Raw genomic sequence first — 14,269 nt, forward strand, 5'->3', positions numbered from 1 at the left:
TTTGGGAAATACGTGTGCGGCTACGGCCGACCTTCTGGAGCCTTCGGTGAGATGTGGCACTGGCAGCAGAGGTGGCTGGAAGCTGGACCGTTGGCTGAGGCGGCTGGAGTCAGAGGCGGCTGAGCATGGGGCTAAGGTTAGAAAACCCTAACTGAAACCCTAAATGTTTAGGGTTTCGGTTTGGTTTGGGCCGGTTAACTGGGCTTGTAATTTTTATTATTATTTATGTATATATATATATATATATTTAATAATAATAATAATAATAATATTTATAATAATAATAATAATAATATTTATAGTAATTATAATAATAATAATAATAATTATAATAATAATAAATAAATCAATATGGGTAAAAAAATTAGTATCTTCAGGATCAGCCTCCTCAACCGAAGTCATGATCACATCCGCACCATTATCCACCTGCAAATCCCACATATCCTGAAAAGTACGCTCAACCCATGCTTTCGTTTGCCCCATTGAAATTGATTCTTTTGTTTGAGATGCGTCAGTCTTCTCCCTCACTTCTTGTGATGAACCATCCTCTAAGCAATCCTCTTTCAACCAATGACTCGTAAGATTCCCCCACCTCTGTGGAGGAGCTTTCAGAGAACCATATCATTGGGCAACCAACTCACCCTTCTCCCGAAGAATACGTAAGGGGTAGAACATTTCACCATGTCCCAACTTTCCACATAGAAACAGTATAGCCGTAGCTTGTTATACTGAAAAGTGGCATACGTAAACGAACCATCCAATAACGCTAGTTTATTCTTCCTCTTTAGCGGCTTTCGAGTAGCTAGACTCACCCAAATACGGATGCAGCGTATCCCTATAAAACAGCCTTGGCATCGTAATCAATAAACGCCCCTAGGAAGTTGCCAAACTGCTTTGTCACCTGCTCCGAAACATATCCCACATGCAAATCATTTACTAGAACCCAGTAATCAACAGCTTCTAAAGTCACCAATCGAGGGTCGTCCCTCAGTTTTAAACGCCGAAAAATTAAAATGTGGGAATTGAAAAGCCAAGGCCCCTCCGCTACAATTCTCTCCACACCCACTTCATGGTATAATCTAAACAGATATCGCCCTTCGCCTAAATCAGAGATAGAAATACCCCCTATTGGATGCCACACATTAGCCAACGTTACCCTCATGACCTGGAAGTTTATCACACCCACCGTCAAGAGATGCCCTACCAAACAGAACTCAAAAGAAATTGGCGATGGAGATGATGGATTCGATCAAATGAAAGCTTCTTCCTCCTCCTCACCCAAATTGAGGTTTCCTAGATCACGCTCAATACTCCCCATTCCTCAACCAACGAAAGACCAACAGAACAAATTCAAACTAACCTACTGGCGCTAGAAAAACTGAGCAAAATCTAAAAAACGTGTCAATGACGGCAAAGAAAATACTACTCCTAAGCACAGAAAACCCTAGCACAGAGGGTCCATAAAAAACAAATTGGGTTTTCAAAGTAAAACATATAAATATATTTCTGTGGGGTTTAAAAGCCTAGGTGCAATTGCAAATCAATCAATTTGGTTTATTAAATAAACATTTATCATACAAGTATACATGACTATTTCATCAGTAAAAAAGTTTTAAGTTATTTAAATTAACAAATTATATTCTCTAATTGAAACTTTATTTTAAATTTTTAGTTCAATTATTTAAACTTAAAGTAAATTATATCTTTAGTATTTCAATTAACATTTTTTTTTATTTTGATCATTCAATTATTTTTTTAAATTATACTTAACGTTTATTTATGCTTTTATTTTGGTCATGATCTATTAAAAATTAATAATGATAATGTCTTGTCATCAAGAGATATATCACATCATCATTGAAAAATAAAAAATATCACATAAACAGTTTTGTTAATTTTTTAATTGTAGGTGATCAAAATGAAACTAAAACAAAACATAACATTAGAAATAATTTTAAAAAAATAGTTGATGAACAAACGAACAGAAAATGATAGTTGAAATATTAAAGGTAGTTTAATCTTAAATTTAATTATAAATATTATTATTATTATAGTACTATTTAATTAAATGGTTTCCCATAATTATATATTGTATATAATTTTTTTTCAATTTTTATATGTAATATATATATATATATCATGCAAAATTATTATATTCTACTTAAGTTTAAAAATCAATTAACTAATAATTGAAAATTTTAAATTATATGAATTTTATTTTATAATTTGACACAAATTTAATTTTTTAATAGAATCAAATTTATAAATTTAGAACTTTACAAATCAAATTAAATCAATGTTAAGTGAAATCGAGAAAGATGGAAAACCCTAAAGTTAACCCTAACTCTCACCTACGGAATACTGAGAATCAACCGTCGCCTACTTTTGTTATTCCGGCACCCCCTGAACGATGGCAACGCTGCTGCAATTTTTCCTGGGCCTGAAGTGTTGATTTCTCCGCAGCACGAAAGACCGGGTTCCCCCTTCCCAGATGAGGATCAACGTGTGACAAAGAAAGTGAGAAATAAGGAGAATGAGGATGATCATATGGAGGAAGACCAGGAGGGAGACGAATATGGTCAACACTGGAGAGGATGCTGGGAAGCAGGAGAAGTTGTCCTACGCCAATGCGGTCATGGGATAATCGAAGCGGACGGAGGACGTGGTTTCACTTCAGGGCATGGACGAGGTGGTGGTCCTAGATGGTTAGTGTATCATGGACAATAATGGTCCGTATCCGATGATCCAATTTACGGATCAAGTGCACGACAGAATCGATTATAGTATGTTCCGTTCGGTGATAGTTCGGCTTCTCTGAAGTGCCATTGGCTATAAAACTTTGTTGAACCGTATTGGAATCTTTTTGAAAGCGAACAAGACTATATTCATGTTTTGATAGAAGGGTCTTCCTTATAGATACTACTCGAAAGTGATATTTCATCGTATCGCTATGGTTATTGGCCAGGTTGTGAAGATTGATTATAGCACGAATTCGAGGGAAAAAGGCCACTTTGCTCGCTTGGTAGTATTAGTGAATCTAAGTAAGTCATTAATTCAATGCATTAAGATTGATGGCTTCTGGGAAAAAATTGAGTATGAAGGATTGCAACAAATATGTTTTCTTTACAAAGTGTTTGGACATTCGAAGGAAAGTTGTGGCTCTACAGAAGTCAATACAAGCAAGGGAGAAGTAAGAAATGATCCAAGTATTGTTATGGACAAAGTGTTTGTAAGCGAGGAAGTTAGATTTAGACCATGGATGATAGCGGAAACTCGTAGAAGGCGCACTAAAAAAATCCTGATATGCATCCTAAAGTTAGTAGCGATGATGTGCGAGGTTTTCAGTTTGTTATTTTGAATGATATTGGGAACAGTCCTGATGTGAATCATACATCATCTCCTGTGGTACCAGGGGAAAAAAACAACAAGAGGAATAGTTTGATATACACTCCTCGGATGGAGAATCGAGAGAAAGGTAAAGGTCCAACAGTTCTTGGTTCAAAGGAGGTCTGGAATAGCAGGATGGAAAATACAAATAGAAAGGAAGATACTGGGGATAGTCAAGCATTGTAGAAGATTAATGTGATAGCAATGGAGGATGGGGAGATCCCTCAAGTTAAGGAAAACCGAAACATTATAGCTGGTGGAAGCTATTCAATGGTTACTATCTCGGAAGATAGTCGAAATAACCTTGCAAGTAGAAAGGTTCATGGTAAGGTGACTGGAAGAGAAGTGGGGGAGAATAACAAAGGACTCAAAGTGAAGAAAAATAAGGATTTTAGATTTTCCCCGGTAGTGGTAACGGATTGGATGAGAAATGTAAAGCTTAGTGCGCAACTTGATAGGTTAACGTTGCATGGGGAGCGTTCCTCATTCCCATATGAAAATGGAAGGGAAGAAGCATTACCGTATGCAGAGAATGCGAAGAGAACAATATCTGAAGAAGTTATTATCCCGGATAGAGAGAATGCCAATCCGAATCTACCTCAGTAATGGGGCTTTCTCACATTCTTTGTTTAATGGTTAATTTTCTTTTTTGGAATTGTCAGGGTGTTGGGAGACCTAACTTTTGACGATATCTTCGGAAACATTGTCGGAATAATCGACCTGGAATTGTTGCGCTGCTGGAAACTCGGATTAGTGGAATTGTTGCTGATAAAGTCATCCAGACGTTGGGATATGCAAATTCATTTAGAGTTGAAGCTCATGGGTTTAGTGGTAATATTTGGATTCTTTGGGAAGACGGGTTAAATGTTGAGATTTCAACCATTTCGAACCAATTTATTCATGGTAGATGCTGGTCGGAAAATGCAGCTCGTTGGCTTTACTTTACGGTTGTTTGTGCAAGCCCTCAAGTAGAAAATCATAAGCTAGTTTGGAATCACCTTATGAATCTTGCTCCAGGCGAGAATGAAGCGTGGATCCTGGGGGTGACTTTAATTCCATACTTCGGCTGGAAGAGAGGGAAGGTGGCTCAGGTTGTGCATTGGGGATTAGTACACTGTTCGTATATTTTATTTTTGAGATGGGTTTATTTGAGGTTGACTACCGAGGGTCAAAATTTATGTGGAGGATAGGTAATCTTTGCAAACGGTTAGAACGTTACCTTATAAATAGGTTTTGGGCTAATGCTTTCCTTGGTACTATGGTGTTGGGTCTTGATAGAGTTGGCTTGGATCATTGCCCGCTTCTACTTAAAACTCAGAGTATTACGAGAACTCAATCGGTTAGGCTTTTTTGCTTTATTGCTGCATGGTAGGATCATCCTCAATTTAAGAGTTTTTTATTGGAAGTTTAGAGTAACGATTTGGATGTGTTAGCCAATGTTAATTCTTTCCAAACTAAAGTGAGTGATTGGAATTTAAAGGTGTTTGATCATATAGAGAGGAAAAAAAGAGAATTAGTGACACGTTTACGAGGTATAGATAAAGCTCTCCTTACTTGTTTTACTCAAAGATTGGTGGAGTTGGAATACAAGTTAAAATATGAACTTTAAGAGGTCCCGCAATAGGAGGAAAGTTTGTGGCTACAAAAGTCGAGGAACCAATGGGTACTCCATGGGGACAAAAATAAAAAAATATTTCCACGTGTGCACGATGTGAAGATGTAGACATAATCACATTGGGGCTCTTAAATCATTTAATGGTAGTTGGGTATCGGACAAGATGCCCTTTGCTCGATGGTGGTCGAATTTTAAAAGGATTTATTCACAAGTAGCATTATAAATGGCTATGGGTACCCAATTCAGGGATGTTTTCCTGCAATCTCTAATTCTTAGCTGAATAACCTCGCACGACTGTTAATTAATGAAGAGATTCATAAAGTATTATTTAGTATGAGTCCGTTAAAGGCTCTTGGAGTGGATGGGCTCCATGCTTTCTTCTATCAGCGGAACTGGGATACAGTAAGCTACAGTGTGTGTCAAATGATTCAAAGTATTTTTGCAGGAGGAGTTCTTAATTATGAAATTAATCGAACGCTGTTGGTACTAATTCCGAAACTGAAAGCACCGAAGTCGTTTAGCCAATTTCGACCTATTTTTTTGTGCTCTGTTCTATACAAGATTGTTACAAAGATTATTGTGAATCGGCTGAAACCTATGATGAATTAATGGATATCGGAAGCTTAAACAAGCTTTGTTCCAGACAGGTCGATTATTGATAATATTATTATCGTAGAAGAGGTAGTTCACACTATGAGATTGAAGAAAGATAATGTTGGTTTTATGGCGATCAAAATAGACCTTGAAAAAGCTTATGATCACTTTGAATGGTCATTTATTAAAGATACGCTAAGAGAGCTGTATATCCCAGAGAATCTTCGGACACTTATCATGAGATGTGTAACTTTAATATCGACTCAGGTACTTTGTAACGGTGCTATGTCTGAAGCTTTTAAGCCAACTAGAGGGTTACGACAAGGTGACACTTTATCACCATATTTTTTTGTGATGTGCATGGAGAGGCTGGCACATGCGATCTCTATAGCTGTTAATAATGGATAGTGGAAACCTATTCACCTGTGTCGTAATAGTCCTGACCTTTCTCATCTATTTTTTGCATATGATTTAGTACTATTTGTTGAGGCTTTTATTGACCAATGCTATGTAATTCGGAGAATCTTGGATCTTTTCTGTAGGTTCTCAGGCCAGAAAATCAACAACCAGAAAACTACTATCTTTCATTCAAATAATGTGGATTCGGGTTTGAGGAATTCCATTAGTTCACAGTTTGGATTCTAAGAAGTCCAAAATTTGGGGAAATATCTTAGAGTACCTCTTCTCCACTCTCGGATTACGAGAGCTTCGTTTAGCTACATTATTTTGCGAGTTCGAGATAAACTTACAGGATGGAAGGTAAAAGCTTTATCTTTGGCTGAGAGGATTATTTTGGAAAAAGAGGTATTATCGACTATCCCTTATTATTCAATGCAGTCCACAAAGCTCCCGAAAGGGATTTACAAAGAAATAGAAAAATTAATTATGGGTTTTATTTTGGGTCACACTGAGGCTAGAGGTGGAATATCCCTTGTACATTGGGAGAGTATTTGCAAACCTACAAGCAAGGGAGGTATTGGCTTGAATAAATTAATCGATCAAAATAACGTTTTCCTCATGAAACTAGCGTTTAAATTGGTAGTTAATGCCAACCAGTTGTGGTCTAAAGTGTTAAGCTCTAAATATAACTGGCGGAATGGTATACCAAATTCCATCGAGCATAATGGTAATTCACATAATTGGAAAACAATTTCTCAAGTGTGGAGTGATGTGCGGAAAAGTTTGGTTTGGAATATTGGTGATGGTCATAGTGTGGACTTTTGGAGGGAGGCTTGGCTTAGCGATGTGGGGCCTTTTAATTACGTTTGTTGCTAATCAACTCGAGAGAGATGCACTTCAAAGAAGATCGATAGCCTCCATGGTGGACGGCAATGGACAATGGCGTTGGGAGTTAATCAATCATTTAATACCGAATAATATTTCAAAGAGGCTGGCAGCAACGATGCCTCCATGGCAATGTAGGAAACATGATGCGCTGGGTTGGAAGTGGAACATCGACCGGTGCTTTACGGTAAAATCTGCTTACGATATGAGGCCAAAAATCTAAGACGACAGTCCACACAAGGTGTGGGAAGTGATTTCAAAGTATCGTGGATTACAACAGATTAAAATTTTCTTGTGGTTATTAGCTAATGATAGGCTACTAACTAATACGCAATAAGTAAGACGGCATTTAACTACAAGCAACTACTGTGGAGTTTGCGGGCAGCCGGGGTAAACGACATATCATCTTTTTCGCCACTGCTATTCGGCCATGGGTGTCTGGTCTTCGCTATTTAAAACTGGTAAGTTACATGATTTTATATCAAGGGACATAAGAAGTTGGTTGCAAATTAATATCGTCTCTCAAATATTTTATGCACGCATTGAACGGGATTGGGATTTATTATTTGGTTTGATCTTTTGGCTGATATGGAAGAATTGTAATAAGATAATTTTTTATCTGGATTATATTGAACAGGAGTCTGTATTGGAACAAGGCAAACGTCTTTGTTTCGAAGCTAACTGTGCACTTGAATCTTTTATGTAGAGAACCCAGTCTTCTCATCGGCTATTAAATAGGGTCGTTCTTTGGTCCCCGCCTCCTCCAAAATGGTGCAATATTAATATTGATGGTTCTTGTAAAATAGGAAATGTATTTGCTACATGTGGGGGCGTTATCCGATCCTCGAATAGAGATTGGCTTTTTGGCTTCTCTAAAGTAATAGAAATATGCTCTATCGTTGAAGTGGAGCTATGGGGTATATATGAAGGTCTATCTCATGCATGGAATCTTGGAGAATGACAAGTCATGGTGGAAGCCGATTGCTTGGAGGTTATTCGGATGCTATAGGGAAAAGCTAAGAGAGGTGCGTTCTTACCTCTTTTAGACCAAGTTTATGAATTATTAAACCGGAAATAGAATGTTACTTTGAGTCATATAAATCTGGATGCGAATAAGGTAGTCGATAAAATGGCAAGGATAGTTACAAGAAGAGGAGATGCTCATATGATCTTCTACAGTCCACCGGTGGAGGTTAATCCTTTACTACAAGAGGAGTCTGCTGCTTGTAATTTGGAAGTAGAGAACTAAGTGCTAGTTTTTACCTTTATTTCACCAAAAAAATGTTAAGTGAAATCGAAAATTTGGGTCGAGTCCACGCCTACATGCAACAACTTTGACTCGGTTTTAAAATCAGCCAATTATGTGGCCAACCAAGGTTTAGCAAAGGGATGTGCCCACTAAAAAACGTTAGCCATCTTTTGGACCCACGCTGGCAGGATAAGTATCAATATTTACACTCATTTAAGATGTTAAGGAAATTATTTTTCAAACTATAGTAATTATTACCATATTGATTAAAAGAAGCATATATTATCTAACATCTTTAAAAAGAAACTTAAAAGATACAACACTTTTTAGTTTATTATTTTTTAGACTTAGTGCTCCAATTCTATATAATATAAAGAAGATATTATATATTTTAAACGTCTTCCAAAACACTATAAGAAATATTCTATTTCAGAAAATAATTCATTCAACACAGTTTTTCATAACATTATTTAAAGAATTTTGCCTACAAACCTTTACACCTCAGTTTCTTCTTTGAAGAAAAAAATGTGATTTACTCTACACTTCAGTATTTTCTTTATTTATCCATCTCATATGTAGGTATTAACAAAATCTTTAAATATACACAAGTGGTAGAGTCCATATAGCATGAATTGAAGTGTAGATAACAAAAGCATAAGAAAAAACACTTGTTTTAAACAATAGAGGTTGATTCATGTGATAAGCAACTTGATATCATTTAAGCAATGTTTCGGGTTGGAGTCATTGTGTATGCAAAAAATTCACATTGGGAGATTCACCTATTAAAATCAAGAGAAAATAACCTCAGTGACCAAAAATCCCAGATAATATACGATTTTGACCAACTTTTTTTGGATTTGCGAAAATGACCAACAAAATCACAATGCGATCTCTAATTCGCATTGCGATCTCCAGTATCGTAAATTCGCGTTGCGATAGTTGAAAATCGCGTTGCGATTTTTCATTTCGCGTTGCGATTTTCCATTTTGCGTTGCGATAGTTGAAAAGCGCGTTGCGATTTTCCATTTTCGCGTTGCGATTTTTCATTTCGCATTGCGATTTTCCATTTTGCGTTGCGATAGTTGAAAATCGCGTTGCGATAGTTGAAAAACGCACGCGTTGCGATAGTCTACAATTGTCGTTGTGATTTTTCAAATTTGTTGCGATAGTCTACAGTTGTCATTGCGATTTTCCAAATTCGTTGCGATAGTTAAAAAAAAAAAATTTGTTTCTTAAGAATTTTCTCTAAAAAGATAGTATCCGCGCGGACGTGTCGAAGACACGTATTACCACGACCACGACCACGACCACGACCACGACCACGATCTGAGACGAGACGGCGGCGGCAGCGGCGCGCGAGAGTCCCCCTTGTTCTCTTTCACTCAACAAGGAAGTGCAAAATCCAAGCCTTAAATACCATTCCCAATAGTATTTCCAATACTATGTGGGATTGAGCATTACCAATCCTATTGTGAAGATTGTTGCTTGAAGAGTTGAATAACGTTCATTGCCACAAGCGTTGCATGATTGGTTCTGGTGGAGGTTCTGTCGGGTTTGTATTCTTATACTTGAAGAAATGATGATAACCTATGCTACTTAAATTAAGCACATGATATCTACATATATTACTCTTAAGAATGTAAGTTGCTATATATGCAAGCAAAGTCATCAAATTAAAGGACTACTTTTACTTGTTTCAAAACATTGTTAAAAGTAAAAAATTAGAAAAAGTGGGGTAATGCTCAATCCCACATAGTATTGAAAACACTATTGGGAATGGTATTTAAGGCTTGGATTTTGCACTTCCTTGTTGAGTGAAAGAGAACAAGGGAAACTCTCGTGCGCCGCCGCCGCCGCAGTCTCGTCTCGGGTCGTGGTCGTGGTCGTGGTCGTGGTCGTGGTAATACGTGTCTTCGACACGTCCGCGCGGACACTATCTTTTTAGAGAAAATTCTTAAGAAACAAAATCTTTTTTTTTTAACTATCGCAACGCGAAATGAAAAATCGCAACGCGATTTTCAACTATCGCAACGCGATTTTCAACTATCGCAACGCGAAATGCAACACGAATTTGCGATACTGGAGATCGCAATACGAATTAGAGATCGCATTGCGATTTTGTTGGTCATTTTCGCAAATTCAAAAAAAGTTGGTCAAAATCGTATATTATCTGGGATTTTTGGTCACTGAGGTTATTTTCTCTAAAATCAATTGTGCTACGTAGGTCGTTTTGAATTAATCAGAGCAACACCATAGAATCGGGAGGACAACCAAAAAAAAAAGAAAAACAATTAAGTTTCTTTTACTGTTTACCTACTTAATTTTTGAAGCTATCCCACAAAGAAGAGTACTTTCTCCTTGCAAATCCAACCTTCTTTTCCAAATCATAAACCATTTCAAAACCTTATTGCTGATAATTCACAGCAAAGCCCCGAGCCCACCACTCAAATCCTCCTCATCACCACCCAAATCCTCCTCATCACCCCCGTTCATCAACATCATTCGGTATATATTCCTCTTTTCCCTAACATCACTACTGCCGATGAATTCATCAAAGTAATTCCTCCTAGGTAAAACCACACCCGATCTATTCCCAGCGAAATGAAATGTAATCTTAGGAACTTTGGTTACTTCGTTTTAAAAATGACACGGATCCAACCCGGTCATCTCTTCTACCTAACTCGCCCCCACTCGGTGATCGAACTCAGCCACCACTGAATCATACAAACTTGCTGGTAACATAGTGAAAGTTGTCTCGAAATCCACCACCATCCCTCCGTTCCCCCTTTTTTCGACCTTCTTCAAATTCTCTGACGCTGGAATAATCCTTTTTCCCGATGGAGATTCCCTCCTATCCCACAGAATAAAAATAAATATATTTAAGATTTGAAAGCATATCCATGTAAATAAACTCGAAAATTTCATTACCCAACTACTTTTTTTGTCGTCGTATCGACCAAGAATCAGTCAACTCAATCGCCTAGCCTGGTCGGAATCAAACGAATGAGAAATTAAACTTTAGTAGAATCTACTACTGAGTTGAGAAGATACCGAGGAAAGCTGAGTCAGCAAAGAGAGACGCCAAAAACAGAACCTGGCTACACCAACCGGTTCGCCCAAGGTGGTGTGGGCACAACCGAAAGTCAAGTTTTGAACGGAGAGAGAGTTGGGGAGGGTTAAAAAGTGTTTATAAAGATGGACAATCAAGTTGACGTCGTCGTACACATAATAAAACAGAGAACAATGGTGGATTTGCATTTGGACATTTCGATGAAGTCGAGTGAACACAGTACAATGGTGCAAAGGTCGGAGGAATGGAAGGAAGAGTGAGTAGTGGAACAGGAGGAGGATTTTCATGGGACGGCAGTGGCGAAGGCGGAGACAGTGGTGGGGCATTTGATTCGTAGAAAATGCATTCAAATGGGGAACAAGGAAGCAAATGTTTTTACTTTTTCCAAGTCAATAACCGTTAGGTATTTTAGGATTCAAATGTGAGTTTTAGGTGAGATTTTTGCGGGTGAAAGTTGAGATATTTTTTCCCTTTTAGTTCCAACATTACCCCTATTTGGAACCTATATAAAGTAGGCTTGGTTTTATCATTTTTCATTCAATTCCATCAGCATCTTCTTCCTATCTTGTTCCATTTCTAAGATTTCTTTTAAACGTTCAAGTTTCTTTTATTATTTTTTAAGCCTTTGCTAATCGATTGATTTTTTTTTTGCTATCATCGATATTTTTCAAATCTCTTAACCTTTAAGAAAAGAGTAATCAATTGAGCTTTAGCTTCCTCTTTTAGGTGTACAAAACAAGGAGTATTGTGTAAACCTTGAGGAACGATCGTCCATTTTTGCAATTACTTTGGTCGGGACGAATTCGCTTCTAAGGCAATGGACTACCATGGCAGGGCAACAATTTATTCTAATTTGTTTCATTATATCGCACTTGTCAATGCCAATTTATTTGTTTTACAATACTTAGTTCATACAATTTAGAAGTGAATTTATATCTTCTTAATATGTCTTTCACTGTCAACAAGCACATTCCTGATTTGTTCAAACTTGAGCCGCTAGACGAAACCAATTATTGTCGTTAGACTCGGAGAAGTTATCTTCTTTGAACAACTAGAAGTTGACTACGTGTTGTTTAACCCACCTATCATTGTCGGAGCTACAATTCCTTCCCTGATATAGCTGACATTTCTAACATACCCAAAGAAGGCATTGTCGCTCTAGCCAAATTTTGAAAAGACAACAAATTGGTTAGAGGCCATATGCTCAGTTACATTTCCAATAATATTTTTGATTTTTCATCAAAGACAAATATGCCAAATCAATTTGGGAGACCTTAGAAAAGAAATTTGGTGTCGATGATGCGGGAATCTAGAAATATGTCGTTAATGAATTGTTGAAATTCCTAATGACTGGTGACAAGCTAATTATGAAATAGTTCCACGCATATGAGAAGTTAGTCTCGTACATTCTTGTTGAAGGAATGAAGATGTGTGAAATCCTTCATGTCAATGCACTGATCGAGAAGTTGCCCAAATCTTGGTTTGACTATCGAAACCTCCTAAAGCATAAGAAGCGAAACATTACTTTGAGGAGCTAATTTGTTAAATGAAGATATAAGAGGCAAACCGCCTCAAAGATAAGGATCATGTTTCTAAAAAGTAATTTTCTTTTAAGGCTAATCTAGTGGAGTCTTTTGGTCAAAAAAATAATAGGTTTATTAACTCTGTTAATCCGAAGAAGAATGACAACTCTCGTCCTAAGAAGTCAACTAACTTCAAGAAACTAGGAGTGAACCAGAAACCCAACAAATTGGTGAGTTGTTACATATGTAGCAAGCCAGGACATAAAGTCTATCAGTGATTCCATCACTCTGATCACCACAGGAACCAAAACCAAAATGAAAAAAAACCACTAGCAAATTTGGAGGAGGATCCAGATGATGTAGATTTTTGTCGTGATTTATGAAGTTAACTTAGTGGAAAACCATGTCGAGTGGTGGACATTTGAACTTTCAAACATTTCTATACCAACAGAGAAATGTTCACTGACTTTGAAGATGCAATTAACAAGTTTACATGATAAATTTCACCACTTCAGAAGTAATCGGTAAAGGAAAGATCTTACTCAAACTTACTTGTGGTAAAACTTTGTATTTTCATAATGTTATGTATGTTATTGCTTTACGGAGAAATCTTATTAGTGGTGGACTCTTGAATAAGGTAGGAATTAAACTTGTGTTTGAATATGATAAGCTTGTGCTCACTCAAAATGGTAATTTTGTTGGAAAAAAGTTATCTTAGTGGGGGTATTTGTTGTTGAGACCTAGAATAATGATAATAATAAATCTTCTACTTTTTCTAATATTGTTGAATCTGTTAATTTATGGCATGCTAGATTAGGACATGAGAAGATGAACTCTCTTAAAATACTTGAGAAAATGAAATTATCACCTACTCTAGATAACTATAACACTAGTAAATGTGAAATTTGTGTTGAAGCTAAACATAAAATACCAATATTTAAACTGGTTAGTAAAAGAAAAACTATTATCTTAGTTGATCTAGCAGACGTTAAAAATACAAAAAGCGAAGGAGGTAAATTACACTATATAACTTTTGTAGATGACTACTCTAGGTATTCAAAATTTTATCTCTTAAGGTCTAAAGATGAAGTTGAGAAAACCTTATTAATTAATAAGATAGAAATAGAAAATAAACTTGATAAAAAGATAAATGAGTTACATCCAACAGAGGTGGTGAATACATATCTAACTTTCTTAAAGAAATATGTGAAAAACATATAATTATTCATGAGTTGTCTGCCCCCTCCTTTCCACTATAAAATATTATAGTTGAAAGGAAAAATAGAAAACTAAAAGAAATGATGAATGTTCTTTTATTAAACACGGGATTGTCGAATAATATGTGGGGTGAGGTCATTCTTAGTGCAAATCATATTCTTAATAAAGTACTTCATAAAAAAACTAGAATTTACCCCTTATGAACTATGGAAAGGTTATTCCCCTAATTTGAATTATTTGAAGGTGTGGGGTGTTTAGCTAAAGTAGGTTTTCCTGCTTTAAAAAAGAGTTCTATTGGTTCTAAAACTTTCGATGTTGTTTTCATTGGT

At 36.6% G+C, this 14,269-nt stretch overlaps 1 pseudogene; it reads right to left on the bottom strand.

Moving 5' to 3' along the window:
- Window positions 1-10,446: 10,446 nt before the first annotated feature.
- Window positions 10,447-11,525, bottom strand: LOC120125158 (annotated as a pseudogene).
- Between the last annotated feature and the right edge of the window lie 2,744 nt (window positions 11,526-14,269).

This window comes from Hibiscus syriacus, unplaced genomic scaffold (assembly GCF_006381635.1).
Source record: "Hibiscus syriacus cultivar Baekdansim isolate YM2019G1 unplaced genomic scaffold, ASM638163v2 tig00001340_pilon, whole genome shotgun sequence".
Lineage (NCBI taxonomy): Eukaryota > Viridiplantae > Streptophyta > Magnoliopsida > Malvales > Malvaceae > Hibiscus > Hibiscus syriacus.